Consider the following 22,494-nt stretch of genomic DNA (forward strand, 5'->3'; position numbering starts at 1 on the left):
CTGCCACGGGCACGGACACCCTAGCCTAGATCAGGCTGCCTAGAGTCCCATCCAGCCTGGCCTTAAACACCTCCAGGGATGGGGCCTCAACTGCCTCCCTGGGCAACCCATTCCAGGCTCTCACCACTGTCATGGTGAAGAACGTCCTCACATCCAGCCTGAACCTACCCATCTCCAGATTTGCTCCATTCCCCCTAGTCCTGTCACTCCCTGATAGCCTAAAAAGACCTTCCCCATCTTTTTTGTAGTCCCCCTTCAGATACTGAAAGGGTACAATAAGGTCATTCATGCAGGTAGATCCAATAAGGGTTAACCCTGGCAGATTAAGCACTGAGTACCTGGCCTCTAAGCATCTGGATATCTCTGTGTCCTGGAGTCCTGTACCCCTAAATTCCTCTCCTGCCCAGACTTCGGGGGGAAAGGGGAAAAGCCGCCTGGTTTCCCTCCCCCCTCGCCTGCCCTGCAGCCGTGAAGGGGGGGAGGACTGCCCCGTGAGTTCCCGCGCTGGAGCCAGGCTGGGATTGGCCGTGCGCTTTCGCGCCTAAGGTGTGGTAACTCTGCCCTTTGTCTAGCCAAGGTTATAACTATTGGGGGTCCTCCTGCCTTTGGGGTTCCCGCTTTGGAGTTTGCCTGTGCCTGGACGTATGTGTCTGCCTGAGCTCACACACTCCCCTGTGCCTGGACTGCAGAGAGACCTTCAAGGATTTGCTTTCCTATTGACACCTTTGTGTGCCTAACCATAGAATCATAGAATCATAGAATCAACCAGGTTGGAAGAGACCTCCAAGATCATCGAGTCCAACCTATCACCCAGCCCTAGCCAGTCAACTAGACCATGGCACTAAGTGCCTCATCCAGTCTTTTCTTGAAGACCCCCAGGGACGGTGCCTCCACCACCTCCCTGGGCAGCCCATTCCAATGGGAAATCACTCTCTCTGTGAAGAACTTCTTCCTAACATCCAGCCTATACCTACCCTGGCACAACTTGAGACTGTGTCCCCTTGTTTTATTGCTGGTTACCTGGGAGAAGAGGCCAACCCCCACCTGGCTACAATGCCCCTTCAGGTAGTTGTAGACAGTAATAAGATCACCCCTGAGCCTCCTCTTCTCCAGGCTAAACAGGCCCAGCTCCCTCAACCTCTCCTCATAGGATTTGTGCTCCAGGCCCCTCACCAGCTTTGTTGCCCTTCTCTGGACATGCTCCAGCACCTCAACATCTTTCTTGAATTGAGGGGCCCAGAACTGGACACAGCACTCAAGGTGTGGCCTGACCAGTGCTGAGTACAGGGCAAGAATAACCTCCCTTGTCCTACTGGCCACACTGTTCCTGATGCAGGCCAGGATGCCATTGGCTCTCTTGGCCACCTGGGCACACTGCTGGCTCATCTTCAGCTTACTATCTATCAGTACCCCCAGGTCCCTTTCCTCCTGGCTGCTCTCCAGCCACTCCGACCCCAGCCTGTAACACTGCTTGGGGTTATTGTGGCCGAAGTGCAGAACCCTGCACTTGGCCTTGTTAAATCTCATCCCATTGGCCTCTGCCCACCCATCCAGCCTGTCCAGGTCCCTCTGCAGGGCTCTCCTACCTTCCAGCAGATCAACACTTGCTCCTAGCTTGGTGTCATCTGCAACCCTTAACGACCTCTTAACGATTCACCTGCAGCCGCTGAAAGGAAGAGGAACACAGACCGCAGGAGTCAGCCTGAGTGAGTTATTTGGCTTAGCTTAATTTAGTAAGAAACAGCTATTAATTAATAGCTGAGGCCTTTTCCAACTTCTGACTTCCAATATAGTCAGATTATTGATGGTATCCTTGTAGGTTAATTCTCATGTGACTGAATCTGCTTATTAAACTAAATTAATCTTTGTATATATAGTTGTGGGGGTGGGTTTTTGGGAAAATAAAAAATAACTATTTTTGATAAATTCCCGACTCGGCCACATATTAATTCCTGCTCTTCGCAACACTCTGTGAAATTTGAAACTCGGAGCTGGATACTAAACCTCTCTCCCCACTGAGCACATGCAAAATTAGACCTCTCAGAAGAGCCACCCAAGAAAGCAGACATAGAGCAGGAGCCACTTGGAGCTGGAAATGTTAATTGCAAGAGCATGGCTGAATTCTTGTCCCTTCTCCAGAGCTGTGACATCCACCCAAGTCAGAGCTCCAAACAGAGCCTGACCCTAATTCCCATTGCTGGCTTTTTCTAAATGCCTGCCAGGATGCTCAAATGGTGTCAACATTCAGGCATACATCATGCTGCAACACTGGTAGCACCGGCACAGGGAGAGGCACATGGGTGGCACAGGCTCCTGGGCTGGCTAAAGTACTGTATCCTGACTCCCAGCAGAGCTGCCTCACAGCACAAATCCTGGATGATGTGAATTGGATTTCCCCAGCTTCCCCTTAATCCTAATGACAAGCAAGTCTCATCACTTTGAGTGCATACAGTGAAAATGGATGGAGTTCCAGCAATTCACAAAACTGACTTCCTACGGCCACCCACCCACTGCTGTCACCCTAAGCCACTATTAGCTGTCAGCTGCTTCTTGTGAACCTACAGAATCATAGAATCAATCAGATGAGAAGAGATCTCCAAGATCATCCAGTTCAAACTATCACCTAGCCCTATCCAATCAACTACACCATGGCACTAAGTGCCTCATCCAGTCTTTAAACCTCAACTACACCATCCTTGCAAAGATCTTTCTACCTGTAACACATGCTTCACCCTCTAAAAGCCAAATACACTCTTTCTGCTTTCTGTCCTGATGTATGAAAGTATAGTATTTATTGATGATTTTGGACAATCCAACCAAACACACTGTGGCCTTTTCCAGTTGTGCCTTGCTAATTTTAGAGCTTTCTCTATCAGCCACAACATACACACCTGTACAGCAACTGCCACGGTTTTTACACAGGAACGTGTTCTATAGTATGAAACAGGGTGAAGTTAAAGCTAACCTGTGATAAGCTCAACATTAGCAAGAAACACACATTTAGCACCTGATGTTTAATGTCAAACATGTTCTTAAAACAAATCTGTTCTTGTGAAAAATGTTTCCTTTAGCAGTGAAATTAATTCTGGTCAATATTGTCTCTGAATTTAAACTGAGTAACAGAAGACATGGTGTTCTTTTTGAAAAACATGATTTATGTATGTATCAGAACTGGTCCATAGATCATAGAATCATAGAATCAATCAGGTTGGAAGAGACCTCCAAGATCATCCAGTCCAATCTAGCAACCAACCCTATCCAATCAACTAGACCATGGCACCAGTCTTTTCTTGAACACCTCCAGGGATGGCAATTCCACCACCTCCCTGGGCAGCCCATTCCAATGCCAATCACTCTCCGTGAAGAACTTCCTCCTAATATCCAGCCTATACTTTCCCCGGCACAACTTGAGACTGTGTCCCCTTGTTCTGCTGGTGGTTGCCTGGGAGAAGAGGCCAACCCCCACCTGGCTACAATGTCCTTTCAGGTAGTTGTAGACATGTGGTGGAGGGGCAGCAGCCCCAACACTGAGGCTTCTCTATGCCTCTACATGCCTGGACATGTTTTTCTGCTAGGGACCTATGGCGGTAAACAGGTTGTGTAACACACACACCCAGTCCGTGTACCCCTGGGGTCCGCCCAGGTAATCCCCTATTGGGAGGGTCCAGGCAAACATCTGCTGCTTATTAAGGTAAGGTTTGGCTTACTGCCAACCTGATTGATCACTTTAGGTGGCCAAATGAGCCACGAATCTAGGCTCAGAGTCTATAAAGAGGGATGCAAAGGAGCACCACGTGTTCAGAGCATCAGAGCATTCAGAGCATTCAGAGGATCAAGCTCAGCTCTCTGATCCTCATAGCAGTCAGGCCCTTACTCACTCTCTTGCAAACATTACTGAGGCTCAGCCCTCTTGCATTGATCTCAAGGCGCAGTGAAGCTGTCTGTGAACCCTTTGAGAAGCAGAGCGCCTGCACACCTGCACTTCATACATATATGGGGAAATGAGAGCCCCCTGCCTAAGCCTAGAGCAGCCATACACACTGGCTGCTATCCTGCATTTATCTGTGGAGCTCAAGTCTCCCTGTGTTGCGAAGAGCAGGAATTAATTCGTGGCCGAGTTGAGAATTTATCAAAAATAGTTATTTTTTATTTTTCCAAAAACCTGCCCCCACAACTATATATACAAAGATTAATTTAGTTTAATAAACAGGTTCAGTTACATGAGAATTAATCTACAAGGATACCATCAATAATCTGACTATATTAGAAATCAGAAGTTGGAAAAGGACTCAGCTATTAATTAATAGCAGTTTCTTACTAAATTAAGCTAAACCAAATAACTCACGCAGGCTGACTCATGAGGTCTGTCTTCCTCTTCCTTTCCAGCAGCTGCAGGAGTCGTTAAGGGTCGTTAAGGGTCGTTAGGCACACAAAGGTGTCGACAGAAAGCGAATCCTTGGTCTCTCTGCAGTTCAGGCGAGGGGAGTGTGTGAGCTCAGGCAGACACATACGCCCAGGCACAGGCAAACTCCAAAGCGGGAACCCCAAAGGCAGGAAGACCCCCAATAGTTATAACCTTGGCTAGACAAAGGGCAGAGTTACCACACCTTAGGCGCGAAAGCGCACGGCCAATCCCAGCCTGGCTCCAGCGCGGGAACTCATGGGGCAGCCCTCCCCCCCTTCACGGCTGCAGGGCAGGCGAGGGGGGGGGGGAAACCAGGCGGCTTTTCCCCTTTCCCTCCGAAGTCCGGGCAGGAGAGGAATTTAGGGGTACAGGACTCCAGGACACCCTGCAGCCCGGCACACTGCTTGCCAGCTGTCCTGTAAGCCTGGAAAATTCTAGGCCCAGCAGAACCTTTCAGACTGTCTGCAAACCTACACAGTCTGCTAGCTGTGAGACGACTGTGCTAGAAGCTGCACTGACAAATCCTTCTCCAGCACCTGGAAACCCTGCCAGCTGATCATCCCCGGACACACACGGCATCCAGAAGAAGCAGCAGCACCAAGGCAGAGACCACTTCACACCAGGAGAGAAGGTCAGAGAAATCCTGTTTACCCCAGAGACTGGGAACACTTATCATTCTTCTGCAAGCCGGGACAGACTCCAGCCTCACTAAGACCCGAATACTGGGCACACGCTGTGCCACAATCCTGGGAGGGTGATTAATGATTAATACTTGAAAGCAACACATCTAAGCAAGCTTTAATTCCTCTGTAAAATAAGTTACCTCTGTCCTAAGAGCAGACACAGTTTCAGCCCTTGCTGGGCAAACAGTATAGTTGTTAAGAGGCATTAAGCCTAAGGGAATCTTTCTCTCTGTCTATAGTTGTTGATAATTTGATATTTCCATTTAATAATCAATCCCTGTAAATATATCCCAGCTGTTTTCATAACCATGCACACAACGAACTTGATTACATAGTGATTGGGGGTGGTACAAATTTGTAAATATTAATTTTAATAAATAATTTTATAAAAAATCAATACCACCTCAAATTAATTTCTCACCTCCCCCTAGCAGAGGAGGAGTAAGAGAAACCTCTCCATGACAAGACAGCAATGAGGTCACCCCTGAGCCTCCTCTTCTCCAGGCTAAACACTCCCAGCTCTCTCAGCATCTCCTCATAGGCTTTGTGTTCCAGGCCCCTCACCAGCTTTGTCGCCCTTCTCTGGGCACCTTCCAGCATCTCAGCATCTCTCTTGAATTGAGGAGCCCAGAAGTGGACACAGGACTCAAGCTGTGGCCTGACCAGTGCTGAGTACAGGGGCAGAATAACCTCTCTCATCCTACTAGCCATAGATGTTTGTGTAAAATACGGTTCCAAAACATAACTCTAACATGTATCCATGGTGACGTCATATTTTTCCCTTTGCTTTGAGCACCTGAACCTGAATTCCCTATCATAAAATCAGTTAAAATTTATACAATATAATAGATAATTATATTTAGGCTCAAAAGGAACACATGAAGATCCAGATTACACATCAGAAAGTAAGGATTTCCATTAGACCTGAATCGTTGAAAATAAAAGTTATCTTTTAAAGTCTTAAGGAATGGAACCAGATTATTGACAGTGCCTTTTTTTGCATCTTTAAATTTGTGTTATCTTGTTGGAGAAAAAACTCTGGAAAGCAGGTTTTGGTTTACATGCTGCAGCATCGATATAAGCATGAAACTCAAGAAGCCCCGCAGAGAACTCAAATGAATGATTCCTACATAAGTTGCACTGAAACGAAATTTAGCAAAATACATTCCCTGACATACAGTAGTAGAGTGTAGACCATGCACCTCCCAAGTCCACACCAATCACAAGTCATTCTGACTTCTCAGAGAATCTGTATCTATTTAAACAAAATTTGAATAAATAAATTAATTAAAAACTGACATAATGTGAAGAAGGAATACATCCTTGTTCAATCTGCAGTATCAAGCCTATATGGAACATGCAGATGCAACAGTGTCCAGTCCAGATGGACTGGACACAGGTGGAACTGTGTCCAGTTCTGGGCTCCTCAATTCAAGACAGATGTTGAGGTGTTGGAACGATGTCCAGAGAAGGGCAACAAGGCTGGTGAGGAGCCTGGAACACAAACCCTATGAGGAGAGACCGAGGGAGCTGGGGGTGTGCAGCCTGCAGAAGAGGAGGCTTATGGGTAACCTCATTGCTATCTACACTACCTGAAGGGAGGCTGTAGCCAGGTGGAGTTTGGTCTTTTTTGCTATGCAACCAGCAACAGAACAAAGGGACACAGTCACAAGTTGTGCCAGGGGAGGTCTAGGCTGGATGTTAGGAGGAAGTTCTTCACAGAGAGTGTGATTGTCATTGGAATGGGATACCCAGGGAGGTGGTGGAGTTGTCATCCTTGGAGGTGCTCAAGAAAAGATTGTATGAGGCACTTAGTGCCATGGTCTAATTGATTGGACAGGGTTGAGTGCTAGGTTGGACTGGATAATCTTGGAGGTCTCTTCCAACCTGCTTTATTCCATGATTCTATGGAGACAAATTCCAGAAACTTAGGTGGACAAAAGGAAAACAGGCTGTTAAACAGCTGGGCCATGGGGACAAGAACCTTTTTGATAGACCTGCCATCTAGAGAGTGCACCCTGCCTGACATGCTGCAGTATTGTTAGGGAAAGAGTTGTTTGGGTTTTTTTTTCCAGGAGACAAAGAATTTATATTTATTCTCAAAATGGCATAAATGTGAAAGTATGCCTTTCCAAAACAATCTTACAGACGTTGGGCAAACAAAATGGTCACAACTAAAGACCTCAGCATCTGTTCTGAGGTGGAAGAGGCATTTTTGTCATTGTTCAATCCTTAATAGAGTTTAAAAAAAATTTCCAATTCCTCCTTTTTAAAGCAGCTTCCTGCTAAGGTCGTATCAGTTTAACGCTTCCCACTAATCATTTCTGCTAGGCTTTCCTTATCTGGAGGCCTTCTTCTGACTTAAATGGAATGAAAGAAGGAAGCCAAGATATGTACAGGATGTCTGTATCTTAAAAAGCAGGAGCAGGTAGATAATTTTTATCACACATCCAGGCACTGAGCCAAGTTTTCAGTGCATGTAAACAAGCATAACTTTACTGAAGCTATTGTAGGCTTGCCAGTAGAACACTCACTGGGAGTCTATCATTTTCTTGCCATAGTACCAAGCTGATATCCCAGGATTTAAAAAATTAATTTCTGAAGACAAAACAAAACAACAACACAAACACCGCAAGAACAACATGAAAAAGTACTGAAGTCCTGAAGAATAAGCGTCTGAAAGGAAATATGAACTCTGAAAAGGAAATATGAACTCTGAAACTTTAGGTACTCCTGTTTCTTGATGTAATCTGTTTAACGAGTATTGGCTTTTCCCTTTAACTTTTAGGCAGGGTAACAGGTGAAGCTCTATTCACATATGTGACTCACTTCAGAAAAATGAGGACTGATCATGTGGAAAAATGCATTGCCACTGCACCTTACTTCCAGAAAATGTAGACACTTGTGTGACTCAAACTTAAATATCATATGTCAAATATCCATACATGTTGGCAAGATTATTAAAGAGCCAATAGGTAAGTCACAGTATCACAGTATCACCAAGGTTGGAAGAGACCTCACAGATCATCAAGTCCAACCCTTTACCACAGAGCTCAAGGCTAGACCATGGCACCAAGTGCCACGTCCAACCTTGCCTTGAACTGCCCCAGGGACGGCGACTCCACCACCTCCCCGGGCAGCCCATTCCAGTGTCCAATGACTCTCTCAGTGAAGAACTTTCTCCTCACCTCCAGCCTAAATCTCCCCTGGCGCAGCCTGAGGCTGTGTCCTCTTGTTCTGGTGCTGGCCACCTGAGAGAAGAGAGCAACCTCCTCCTGGCCACAACCTCCCCTTAGGCAGTTGTAGACAGCAATAAGGTCTCCCCTGAGCCTCCTCTTCTCCAGGCTAAACAATCCCAGCTCCCTCAGCCTCTCCTCGTAGGTCTTGTGCCCGAGGCCTCTCACCAGCCTCATTGCCCTTCTCTGGACATGCTCAAGTATCTTGAATTGAGGGGCCCAGAACTGGACACAGGACTCAAGGTGTGGCCTGACCAGTGCTGAGTACAGGGGCAGAATAACCTCCCTTGTCCTACTGGCCACACTGTTGCTGATCCAGGCCAGGATGCCACTGGCTCTCTTGACCACCTGGGCACATACTCAGCTACCTGAGTCATGTTCAGCTACTATCTACCAGTACCCCCAGGTCCCTTTCCTCCTGGCTGCTTTCCAGCCACTCCGACCCCAGCATGTAGCGCTGCTTAGGGTTATTGTGGCCAAAGTGCAGAACCCTGCACTTGGCCTTCTTCAGTCTCATCCCATTGGCCTCTGCCCACCCATCCAGCCTGTCCAGGTCCCTCTGCAGGGCTCTCCTACCTTCCAACACATCAACACCTGCTCCTAGCTTGGTGTCATCTGCAAGCTTACTGATGCTGGACTCAATCCCCTCATCCAGATCATCAATAAAGATATTGAACAGGACTGGGCCCAGCACTGATCCTTGGGGAACACCACTAGTGACAGCTGCCAACTGGATGTGGCACCATTCACCACCACTGTCTGGGCTCTGCCATCCAGCCAGTTCTTGATCCAGCACAGAGTGAATCTGTCCAAGCCATGAGCTGCCAGCTTGGCTAGGAGCTTCATGTGGCAGACAGTGTCAAAGGCTTTGCTGAAGTTCAGATAGACTACATCCACAGCCTTCCCCACATTCACCAGGCAGGGAAGCTGATCATAAAAGGAGATCAGGTTGGTGAGACAGGACCTGCCCTTCTTAAACTCGTGCTGGCTGGGCCTGATCATGTGATGGCACCCAAGATGACCTGTTCCATGACCTTGCCTGGCACTGAGGTCAGGCTCACAGCTCTGTAGTATTCCAGTTCCTCCTTCCAGCCCTTCTCGTGGGTGGGCATCACATTGAACAGCTTCCAGTCTTTGGGGACCTCTCCAGTGAGCCAGGACTGTTGATAAATGATGGAGAGTGGCTTGGCCAGCTCATCTGCCAGCTCTCTCAGCACCCTAGGATGGATCCTATCTGGTCCCATGCGCCTGTGAGGGTCCAAGTGTAGAACCTTGCCCTTGGCCTTGTTAAATCTCATACCATTGGCCTCTGCCCACCCATCCAGCCTACCCAGTCTAAGTGGATTTATAAGGATTGCTCTGGCTAAAATAAAAAATGTATTTATACTACTGTAAGTTTTGGGGTTGCCTAGGACTTCACTTGCTTGAAATGTCTCATCACCTAAAGTAATACTCAGTATAAATTGTTGTCATTATTGCAACTGTAATAACTTAGAGCAAAACAGTGGGGGAAAACTACATTTTTTTTTCATCTATCTGAACAGCATTCGTTAGCATCCCTTTCATCTACTGATACCTGCCACTTGAAGACACACAAAGAGATGGGTTATGGTCTACCTCACTAAGTCTCCAAATAACATCCCTTCTATCACAGAGTTTGTACGAGCAAAGACCTTCTGTACACTTCAATTTTGAACATAACCATACATATGGTAGCTTGCGTCAGATGTTTCATGCATAGAAGAAAAGTTGGAGTGTGCAAGTCTGAGAAATTTGTCCTGTTTTCTCATCCTCTTGCAGTAGGTTATTGTTGTTATGTTGCAATTAGCATACAAAGTCAGCATCCTGTGACAATCTGTAGAAACATAGTCACTAAAATTTACACTTCTCCAGTATCTCCAGTGCACAATAACAATTAGTTTCAGAAACAAAGCACTGGACCTTTCTCACTCTCCCTCCAATTCGGTTTATAGGATGTTTTCTTTTTCTGCTAACATTTTTCAATGGACACATACTTCTTTAGTGAATAAAGATTTATATTGTGGTTTCCTAGAATAATCTTGATGAAGGAAAGGTATTTCCTCCCTCACAAATCCCCTTACTCCTTGAACACACAACAGCATGCTCTGAATAGGACAAAGAAAAATTAGAGAGGATATAATTACTTTACTGGAGAAAGCCTACTATCCTCCCACTCCAACAAGGTATTACAGGTCAACTCAACTAAGTTCAGCGGAGTTCTCATGTCCAGGATCCCTGATTTATTCTGTCAGCTGTTGACCATCATTCAGCAGCATGGGGTTAATGTGAATACTGAGACCCTGCAAAAGCTGCTGGATGCTTTGATTTAAACTAGGGTTGCTCATATTCACTTGAAACACACACTGAGTCCTGCTGGGTGATTATGAATGTCATGAGGAGTGTGGGATTAAGATTGTATTTGTACACATCGTTTATGTACAGGAGGTTTTTTTTGCCTTTGAAAATACAGCTCCTGTAATGATAAAGTCACACAGGATTACAGGATATTAAGGGTTGGAAGTCCTGTGAGTTCCCCTGAACTGGGTTATCCTATAAGGGACAAGGAGATACAAAGGAAGCAAATGTGCAAGAGCTGGTTCAGTAAAAACCAATGTGCTTTCTCTTAAAACCTACCTGAGATCAGACAGCAAAACAGAAATAGAGGTAGGACCCAAAGCCACAAGTTCCTGTGTGGAAGCTACCTGTCAGATTGGTGTTTTGCAAACAAACGATGACATCAACCCTGCATTATGTTGCTTTTTTCCCCATTGCTAGATTTCTTTTTTTTTTTTTTCTGTTCTTTCAGTTGGGATTAGGGGTATTTGTTTATGCTGATCTTTTTCACTCCTTTTTCATAAGTATACATTTCCTGTGGGTAGAATACTAAGTGGAACAGTTGCTGAAAGGGACCTGATGACTATCAGAATGCCCTGCACTTTCTTTAAAGCACTGTTTTTTGATAGGCTCAGATTTTACAAACATGGTTTTCAATTGCTTAGGAGTTTTCAATTGCTTAGGAGTCAAGGGCCACACTTTGAATGGTAGCTGCAGTCGCTCATCAGATACATAGGAGGAGGTACCACAGTGTTGTGGAGGGCCTGTAAGCCCCAAAATAGGCTTATTTATGCCTTGCCTTGCCTGGACACGTTTTTCTGCCCAAACCAGAGGCAACCAGCAATAGAACAAGGGGACACAGTCTCAAGTTGTGCCGGGGAAAGTATAGGCTGGATGTTAGGAGGAAGTTCTTCACAGAGAGAGTGATTGGCATTGGAATGGGCTGCCCAGGGAGGTGGTGGAGGCACCGTCCCTGGAGGTGTTCAAGAAGAGACTGGATGAGGCACTTAGTGCCATGGTCTTGTTGACTGGATAGGGTTGGGTGCTAGGTTGGATGGGATGATCTTGGAGTTCTCTTCCAACCTGGTTGATTCTATGATTCTATGAAATGGATAAAAGGGGCATAATAGGCCCGGTGTCATGAAGTCTGGCCTGCCCAGGACCCCTGGTTGTGTAAAAATGTTTATTTAAGCCCATGTGCCCAGCTCATGCTGTCCGAGTGCTAGCCTGTGTGTTTACCATATTTGGAAAGTCCAGGCCTGTGGCTTTTGCCTATTATGGTAAGGTTTGGCTGACTGCCAACCTGATTGGTCATTCTAGTGGCCAAAGGGCCATTAACCTGGGCCCACATTCAATAAATGGGGGTACACAGGTAAACAACGTGCTCGGGCTCCCCTGCATTGCTCACAGTCACTTGCTCACGTTCAGGCTCACTCGCTCATTATTAGGCTTAGACACACCAGCACTGTTACTACGGAGAAAGACTCTCCCATCGTCTCCCAGCCAGCTGTGCACACCTGCATGCCACTGTGGTGAATTATCAGGATCAGACCCTGTATTGCCTGCCTTTACCTACAGAGCTGACTCCCATGCAGCCATGAACCTTATTGTATGCCTGCTGCCTTATCATTGCCTGGTAAGTGCCACTGCCGCTGAGTTAACCAGGAAGCAGACCCTGGATTGTCTGCACACAATTGGCCTGCTAGCCAGCGTGAGACCATGTTGAGATGGCCCGGCATGTACTCCCTCTGCACCTGAGGTCCTGCCTGCCTAAGAATCCCTGGACAGAGCATCCAGAAGAAGCCAGCAGCACAAGGCCAGAGATTGCACCCTTCACCAGGAGAACAAGGTCAGAGACTGCATCCTTTCCCCTGAAGCTGGGAGGATTCCAGCCTCAAAAGTCCACAGGCAAAGACTCCCCTGAAGTTTGGACACTAGTAATAGGCTGTGACATAGCCCTGGAGGGTGATGGATAATTAATAAGAATTGTAAGTGAATGCTTTAATGCCTCTGTAATTTCTATTGCCTCCTGCCATAGAGCAGAAAGAGCTTTCAGCCCACCTGCTGGGCAAATAGCTAATTGACCCCAAGCAGTATTTGCTGTGGGGAAACTCCTCTCTCTGTTTATAGTTTGAACTGTTTGCTAGTTATTAATAAGTTATGATTGGATATATATATATATATATATATGGTTGGGCTGCCCAGGGAGGTGGTGGAGGCACCGTCCCTGGAGGTGTTGAAGAAAAGACTGGATGAGGCACTTAGTGCCATGGTCTAGTTGATTGGTTAGGGCTGGGTGCTAGGTTGGACTGGATGATGTTGGAGGTCTCTTCCAACCTGGTTGATTCTATGATTCTATGATTCTATGATATTAATCCTAGAATGTCTCTCATAGCCACATAGATCCTTTTAATATTAAATTCAGTGGTTGGGGGTGTTGAGAGTTCAGAATATTGAAGTTAATAAATATATATTTTATAGAATATTATCTTGCACCAATTAATTTCTCCCCCCCTCCGCCACAATTGGCATAGGCAGCAGAATACCCCTCCATGACACACAGTTATATGCAAAAACTCTATCAGTGTCCAAAATTCCAATTTCTTATAATAAATGTGTGGGAAATAAATGATTATGTATCTATGCTTTTTTTTTTTTTTTTTTTTTTTTTTTTTTTTTTTTTTTGCATTAGCTGATGTGAAACCACAGTAAGTTTAATCAGAACATAATGCAAAATATCTAGAAACTGGACTACTCAGAGGCCAGATTACCAAGAAGCAGTTGTGAGCAGCAGCATGTCTCAGATTAATGCAGTGGCAAAACTTTCATTGGTGCCAGGACACACAATATTTCTTATTCTTAAGATGTTTTTAAGGAGTGCTGGGCCAACCAGAGCCTGGGCTGCATCAGGAGAAGTGTAGCCAGCAGGTTGAGGGAGGTGATTCTACCTCTCTGCTCTGGCAAGACCCCACCTAGAGTTCTGCAGCCCCTGTTACAAGAGGGCTGTGGAGATGCTGAAGCATGTCCAGAGAAGGGCCACAAGGATGCTCAGAGGGCTGGAGTAGCTCTGCTATAAGGACAGACTGAAAGAGTTGGGGATGTTCAGTCTGAAAAATAGGAGGCTCTGAGGTGATCTTCTTGTGGGGGCCTACAAAAAAAAATTAAGGACTTTTTAGGATATTAGGAAGTGACAGGACTAGGGGGAATGGAGCGAAGCTGGAGATGGATAGGTTCAGGCTGGATGTGAGGAGGAAGTTGTTCAGCAAGAGAATGTTGAGAGCCTGGAATGGGTTGCCCAGGGAGGTGGTTGAGGCCCCATCCCTGGAAGTGCTTAAGGCCAGGCTGGATGAGGCTCTGGGCAGCCTGATCTAGGGCAAGCTGTTCCTGGCCATGGCAGGGGATTGGAACTAGATGACACTTGTGGTCCCTTCCAATCCTGACTGATTCTACGATTCTATTCTATCATTCTATGAAATAAGACCAAAATAGAATAATCATCTTCTACCTATGGTATGCTACACTTATGTCTAAATGATACTGACCTGGGCCTCTCCAAAGCCTGCCATGTTTCCACTTCTCACAGAAATCTATTGGCTTATACTTCAAAACCTTCAACGCCTAAGTCATCTGCACAGCCTTCCGTGGCAGCTGCATGAGAGTGGAAGGCTGGTCTGACACTTTGATAGACGCAACAAAAAAGCACGTGCTCTGCAGAGCAAAGGGAAAGGAGAAAATGTCAAAATAACAGGAAACAGTGGTAAAAATCACTTTTATTTACATACTTTGATACCACTAGAGCCAAAGGAGATGAACACTGTCAAATAAAGCAAATGGGACTCCACAGCTGTGTCGTGTCTCTCAAGTCTTGCAGGTATTTCCACTAGTTTCTCCTTATGGAACTCAATTTAATTTGGAATTTCAGATTCAGGAAAGAATTTCCAGCTCCCATTTCTATTAAATTCCTGAAATATTCCACAACTAATTTCTTTTGGATATCAAAACCATTAGATAACATGACTGCAACTTGAAACTCTGCCCAAGGCAGATCAAAAAGTCTCAGTCTTTGTGCCAAGTACCAATGCTGCTGGGGCACAGAAGGTCATTGCTGTTCTAATTTTTAGCTTCAACAGAGAAAAACATTTGATGTTCAGTGGCCTTCTCCACAGAAGTCCCTGCTTCCAAACCCACTTTAATGGTTTGGGGCTCCAAACAGCAAAACACCCAGGAACACACATAACTTCAGCCAGTGAGTAATCCCACTGGAGTGGGAGTCTTGCCATAAAATTTTATAGGCGCACTATCAAACCGTAAGTGCTTTGCTGGTTCCAGGCCAATATTTTCCCAGACTTCAGAGAAAGCCTCATTGGGCCCAATCTCTACACAGATTCTCCTAGAAAGACCAAAATAAAAACAAATTATACTAAGCAACAGGAATGCACATAGCATAAAGAAAAGGACTGTTGAACAGAAGACAAGACGAGGAAGCATTAGTCACTGAAATACACCAGATAGAGTGACAGGTTGTTTTCTTCACAGTATCCTTCACATCGAGTTTTGCAGACAATTTGTCCATCTAGCAATGAAGCATCTGTCTGACTGAGATCCAGACAAGTAAGCCTGATGCAGAGCCAGGGGTGCAGCTTTTCTCCAGAAAAAAAAGCTTATGCTGCACTTGTTGGAAAATGGGCTGTATGAAATACACAGAATCACAGAGTCACAGAAATCTTTGGGTTGGGAAAGACCCTCAGGATCACCAATTCCAACCAACAACCCTTTTCTACAAGGTTCACACCTAAACTGTGTGCTTATCATCCAGGTACTAGACCCAGCTATAGACAGAGTAGATAATTAACTACGGTAGCCTCCAGCAGCAGCAGAACAAGAATGGCTCACTTCCTCCTTTCATAGAATCATAGAATCAACCAGGTTGGAAGAGACCTCCAACATCATCCAGTCCAACCTAGCACCCAACCCTATCCAGTCAACTAGACCATGGCACTAAGTGCCTCATCCAGGCTTTTCTTGAAGACCCCCAGGGACAGTGCCTCCACCACCTCCCTGGGCAGCCCATTCCAATGCCAATCACTCTCTCTGGGAAGAACTTCTTCCTAACATCCAGCCTATACCTACCCTGGCACAACTTGAGACTGTGTCCCCTTGTTCTATTGTTGGTTACCTGGGAGAAGAGGCCACCCCCCACCTGGCTACAATGCCCCTTCAGGTAGTTGTAGACAGTAATAAGATCATCCCTGAGCCTCCTCTTCTCCAGGCTAAACAGGCCCAGCTCCCTCAACCTCTCCTCATAGGATTTGTGCTCCAGGCCCCTCACCAGCTTTGGTGCCCTTCTCTGGACACGTTCCAGCACCTCAACATTCTTCTTGAATTGAGGGGCCCAGAACTGGACACAGTACTCAAGGTGTGGTCTGACCAGTGCTGAGTACAGGGGAAGAATAACTTCTGCCAGGATGAAGGGAGAGGGGAGGGTGGGAGAGGCCACTGTTGCAGCAAGATACCCATTCTAAGAGAACATTCATTTACTCCTCTCATTCCACTCATCTGCACTATTAGCCAGATCTTTTAGGCACATGAATGTTTTTTATGAAATTCAAACCAGCTATCCAATGTTCTGTTGTTCCAAGCCAATTAAAAGCAATGCTCTGCAGAGCATTTAAACAACTCAGTTCCGTGAAAGGCACATACCTTGAATTGCTAACCAGCTCTGGATAGACCAGAGAACGTATTTTAAATGACAATGTCACATGCAGCTTGTGAGTGAGTAAGAAACTATGCCACTATGATGCCTCTGAAAATAAGTGCTACTGTTTTCCCTAGGCACTTTGTGACCTTGTGTGTTGATCTCAGTTCATTTTCCAGGACTGTAAATAAGAGCACTTGGAAAAGCTTTTCTGTTCACACATTTACATTTACAAGGGAGAAGTCTTGAATGGAAGCATGGCAAGTACAGGAGCCTGCCCAGGACAGACTTGCATTAAGCAGATACTACAACTGGAACTTCTACAGCATTTTATTATGGCAACAACTAAATGTATATTTATCAAACAACATTAAATACAAGAAAAGTTGTTCCCGTGCACAGTAGTAACCTGTCAAGTTTCCAGTCAGCAGTTTTACTGCTGGGAGCACAGAAGAGTCACTTGCTGGGGTTACCAAACTGCTTTTATCATGTTATCCAGAAACACTTCACTGACCCAGTAAGAAACTTTATTTGGGTACCTACATACTCCCAGAATAACTCAAATTTAGTCAAAAGAAACTTACACTACTTAATCTGAAATGCATTGTTGGCAGTGCTGTAAACATGTTCAAAAGTTACTTTTTCCCTCTTTTTTTTTTTTTTCCAGTTTCACAAGTGTTGATTATTTTCTGCTTTCTCTCTTGGTTTCTGTTGACATTGTTCTAGTCAGGATATCCATGCTGAATGACTAAGAATTAAGTAAGATTACAGAATGGCTTTTATCAATTGCAGATTTTTTCACATTGTCACATGTGCTAGAAAAAAGACTGCCAGCATAGCATCTGTGTGCTGATCTGAACTAGCTCTAATCTTAAAGGCTGAAAAGAAGCCTCAGGAAACCACAGCCACTCTATCACTTTCACATAAGGAAAATAAAACCCTGGCATGGAAAACTACATCTACAGGATAACATATGTGCTAAGCACACTGCCAAAACAAGGAAGCACTAAGTCTTCAACACCTATACCTATCAGAAACAATAATGCAATTATAATGAGCACATCAATATTTTTAAAGAAAAACTTCCATCATCTACACTGTTTCCTGGAATCACCTTCAGTAAGGTGACACATATAGCAAAGAAGAAAAAAATGGAAACAGAAATGAATGGGAGACAGCCGTTATTGTTGGCAATGTTTCTGCTCTTTCCTTCCTGTAATCTTTATAGATTACATCACCTGCACATTGTCCTCTATATGATCAGCTATAACTCTGTATCTGCACTTGTATGGCCAGACGCTGCCTATCTAGCTTGCCTTGCAGCTCCCACCCTGTTTTGAAAGGCCAGATGAAACAGAGGAGATGAGTCTTTTCTACCAACTCCATTTTAATTTATCATTATCTATTGGTAATTTTTTTAACAAGGATTTCCTTTTTTTTTTTTCTTTTTTTTGGTTGGTTGATTATTCTGGTCCTCACACTAGGAAGCAGCCCTGCAAGCAATCACAAAACTGTCTCAACTGTCCTTCAGGAGGTCCCCAATGGCAAAACGCTGAGACTGTGGCTTAACCCCACAGTTAATCAGGCTGTGGCCTGATTTTCTCTGCTGTCCTTTTGCACTAAGCCTGTTAAAACACAGAATCATAGAATCAACCAGGTTGGAAGAGACCTCCAAGATCATCCAGTCCAACCTATCCCCCAGCCTTAGCCAGTCAACCAGACCATGGCACTAAGTGCCTCAGCCAGGCTTTTCTTCAACACCTCTAGGGACGGTGCCTCCACCACCTCCCTGGGCAGCCCATTCCAATGCCAATCATTCTCTCTGCCAACAACTTCCTCCTAACATCCAGCCTAGACCTCCCCCAGCACAACTTGAGACTGTGTCCCCTTGTTCTATTGCTGGTTGCCTGGGAGAAGAGACCAATCTCCACCTGGCTACAATGCCCCTTCAGGTAGTTGTAGACAGTAATAAGACTACCCCTGAGCCTCCTCTTCTCCAGGCTAAACAGGCCCAGCTCCCTCAACCTCTCCTCATAGGGTTTATGTTCCAGGCCCCTCACCAGCTTTGTTGCCCTTCTCTGGACATGCTCCCCCACTGGTCAGTAGATCTGAGAAATGAGGATAGCTCTTCCTTTCACAACATCAATTCCCCTTCACTCTGTATTGATGAGTTTAATTAAAACACATTCTACCTTGTCTGACAAAGGCTTCTATGACCTCAGAAACCTCTCTGAGCACAAGAGCTTTCCAAACTCCACATTAGGTAGGAGAGTTCTCTTAGAGGAATCAGACCCAAAAATGTACAGCTTTCAGATATGCTAAATAGATGTCAATGGTTAGGACTGGACCAGCAATTAAACAAGCAACAGTTTCCCTCTGTTAATATCTCTCCCTTCCCTAAAAAAGGAAAAGTGAATAAGGTAGAGAGACTTATGAACTGGAAAAGTAACCAAAGAAAAAACAGCTTTAATGAAAATAATAGCAATAAAATAAAACATATATAAATACATAAAAACAACAATGTTGAACCCAACCTTCATAACAGCAATTACATCACCATCACCACTGGTGCTGTGGGAAAAATACAGACTGGACTCAGTGGCAGATGGGAACCAGATTCAAGAGCTGGATTCCAGAACTGGATTCAAAGCCACATGGATCATTATCAAAAGCAGAACAGAGTCCTCCTCACATGCTGGCTACTGAAGAAGAGAGCTTGACCCTTGTGATCCCTCAGCTTTATACCAAAAATAACATATAAAGAATGTAAGACCTGACTGTCAGTTTAGGGTCACCTGTCCTGTCTGATCACAGGTGTGGCCTTTTATTTGGCACCTGCAACATAGTACACTAGAGTTAGCAGTGACCTTGATCTGCACATCAATCATAGGATGGTTTGGGTTGGAAGGGACCTTGAAGATCATCTAGTTCCAAACCTCCTGCTATGGGCCAGGATGCCTTCCGATACTGGTAGAATCATAGAATCACTCAGGGTTGGAAGGGACCACAAGGATCATCTAGTTTCAACTCCACTGCCATGGGCAGGGACACCCTACCCTAGATCAGGCTGCCCAGAGCCTCATCCAGCCTGGCCTTAAACACTTCCAACAATGGGGCCTCAAACATCTCCCTGGGCAACCCATTCCAGGCTCTCACCACTCTCATGCTCAACAACTTCCTGCTCACATCCAGCTTTGCTCCATTCCCCCTAGTCCTGTCACTCTCTGATAGCCTAAAAAGTCCCTTCCCAGCTTTTTTGTAGGGCCCCTTCAGATACTGGAAGGCTACAAGAAGGTCACCTGAGAGCCTCCTCTTCTCCAGACTGAACAGCCCCAACTCTTTCAGTCTGTCCTCATAGCAGAGCTGCTCCAGACGTCTGAGCATCCTCGTGGCCCTTCTCTGGACACACTCCAGCATCTCCACAGCTCTCTTGTAATAGGAGCTGCAGAACTGGATGCACTACTCCAGGTGGGGTCTCACCAGAGTGAAGTAAAGAGGAAGAATCAACTCCCTCGACCTGCTCACCACACTTCTCCGGAGGCAGCCCAGGCTCTGGTTGGCTTTCTGGGCTGCAAGTGCACACTGCTGGCTCACGTTGAGCTTCTTGTCCACCAGCACTTCCAACTCCCTCTCCTCAGGACTGCTCTCCAGCCAGTCACTGGCCAGCCTGTATTTGTGCTTGGGATTGCTAGAAGTCACTGCTAAAAACAGACACTGCCTTTGAAAACATGCTGTTAATTTCAGAAAGTACAGTTACTTAAAAGAGACTTAGCTGAAAAGTGAAAACAGAGAACAGAATTAGTTTTAACTCATGTCAGGATAGTGCAGCATTAAAAAAAGGGATCAATTAAATCCCCAGATTCACAGATCAAAAATTTCATTGGATTTAGTACCAGACTACTTCCTTTTACATAGATTTCTTTTAATATATAATTTAATTTGAAGAAGAAGAAGAAGAAGAAGAAGAAGAAGAAGAAGAAGAAGAAGAAGAAGAAGAAGAAGAAGAAGAAGAAGAAGAAGAAGAAGAAGAAGAAGAAGAAGAAGAAGAAGAAGAAGAAGAAGAAGAAGAAAAAATCAGTAGTTTCACCATGAATGACTTGTACCCTGAAGCTGAAGAAGAGAACCTATGCCAGGAGGAGAATGAGAAATTACAAAGATAAGCCAGAGAAGAGTAAAAAACTAATGCAAAGGAGTGGTAAAAACTGTTCCAAAAGATCCTTACACACCACAGAACTATGTGTTTCTTTCTTATAAACATCTTCCTTTATTAGAGTCCTTAGTTGTTAGAAAGAGAGTCCAGCCTTACAGTGTAGCAGGGAAAGATGGTGGAGAACTACAGAAAAATTGCACTGTGGCAAATGTAGAGTTTCAAGTAGGGATCTAAACAGAAGCTGTTCTCCTCTAAGTTTCCAATTTGATAGGTTTAAAATTCTGTCACCCCATGGCAGTACAAACACTTCAGAAATGCAGCATTTTATCCCATATTCAGTAACAGGGCAGGAAGAAGGAGACTGCCAGAAACAACAGTGAAGAAAGGACGTGCTTCTTCTCAAAGTATCCAGTGTTTGGAGTTCCTGTAGGACCTCTAGCCAAAGCAATTTGTGATACTGAGGACCTGTCCATCAATGTCAATAGGTCTCTCCATTCTCTTTTGGAAAGAGAGACTGATAGTCATTTTTAATCCGTGCCAAAGACATGTTTTCCTATACTGTCTTTTGAGCTGCCAAACCTTGAGCCAGACCTTTCTATAGCAACAAAGCACAGTAGGAGTCATCCTTTCTGGAAGCTTGGAAGGGCAGGAAGAGAGATATTCCAGTGTCTCTCTATTTATACCTTTAAAGCCTATGAGGGGACTGGCGGGGCATGAGGACCATGGCCAGCTAGGAATTCCTTGCACAGCTAATATTGCTAGCTACTCTGAACCTAGGTTTCTCTGCCTAAGCTAACTGCTGCTCAGTGGAAGTTAACAATTCCAAGTCATGCATTTTGCCAACATTCTGAGGCAAATAAATTAAGATACACTAGAAGCTCAGGGATTCTATGTTTTGTTAAAAAAGACTGAACACGTGTTGTTTTCAGTGACTTTGTTAAACCACACAAAATAATCCAGTGGCTGTGTGTGTTTAAAAATCCAAATATTCCATTCTGAAACTACCAGAAACCTATGGAAGAGGCTAATCAGGGCTGCTCACAGATACTGGCAATTAAAGGAGGGTCAGTTACATGCAATCAAGGCACATACTTGTTACTAACAAGACCAATTCACTATACAAGAAGAATGTATTTACTTGCTCTGGATCTACATCACATCTGAGAAATATTTTTTTTGGTACGTTTTTCCCAAATGAGTCAAACATTTACATGCAATGTTAATAATGCTCACAGATAGGAAATGGGGGGGGGGAGGGGGGGGGGGGGGGGAAATCAGCTTTGTTTCTGGAAGCCAAGAGGCAGCAGGGTGTGGGGTATGTGGGAAACAAACCAAAACCACAGGATAACCTGTTCAAAGAGTACAAGAAAATGAAAGTATATTTAATGCTGAGGCAAATCTGCTTGCATTTAATAGAGATAAAACAAAATTTGCTTTTATACCTTCTAAAATAGAAACGTCTGTTAGGTATCACTAAGAACACTGAAAGGTGATCTTAACTTTATTTTTAGAGCACTTCTTAATTGTTCCCATGGGAAAAGATGTCCTTTCAGTACAGGTTCTGAGAAACTTTCATGAGATTGTTCATTTCTGTTTCTCTTCTGAGCTGAGTTTTCTTTTTCTTTGTTTTTTTCTTTCATTTAATTTTCTTTTTTGCTTCTATCTTTCCTTTTATTTTATTTTATTTTATTCTCTTTTCTTTTATTTTCTCTTTCTTCTCTTTTCTCTCTTTTTGAATTTTCTTCTCCTTTTTTTCTCTTTTCTTTTCTCTTTTCTTTTCTTTTCTTTTCTTTTCTTTTCTTTTCTTTTCTTTTCTTTTCTTTTCTTTTCTTTTCTTTTCCTTTCCTTTCCTTTCTCTTCTCTTTTATCTTTCCTTTTCTTTTATTTTCTTTTATTTTATTTTCCTTTCTTTTCTTTTCCTTTCATCATTTTCTTTTCCTTTCATTATTTTCTTCTCTTCTCTTTTCTTC

The sequence above is a fragment of the Pogoniulus pusillus genome, chromosome Z, assembly GCF_015220805.1.
Source record: "Pogoniulus pusillus isolate bPogPus1 chromosome Z, bPogPus1.pri, whole genome shotgun sequence".
In the NCBI taxonomy this organism is placed as follows: domain Eukaryota; kingdom Metazoa; phylum Chordata; class Aves; order Piciformes; family Lybiidae; genus Pogoniulus; species Pogoniulus pusillus.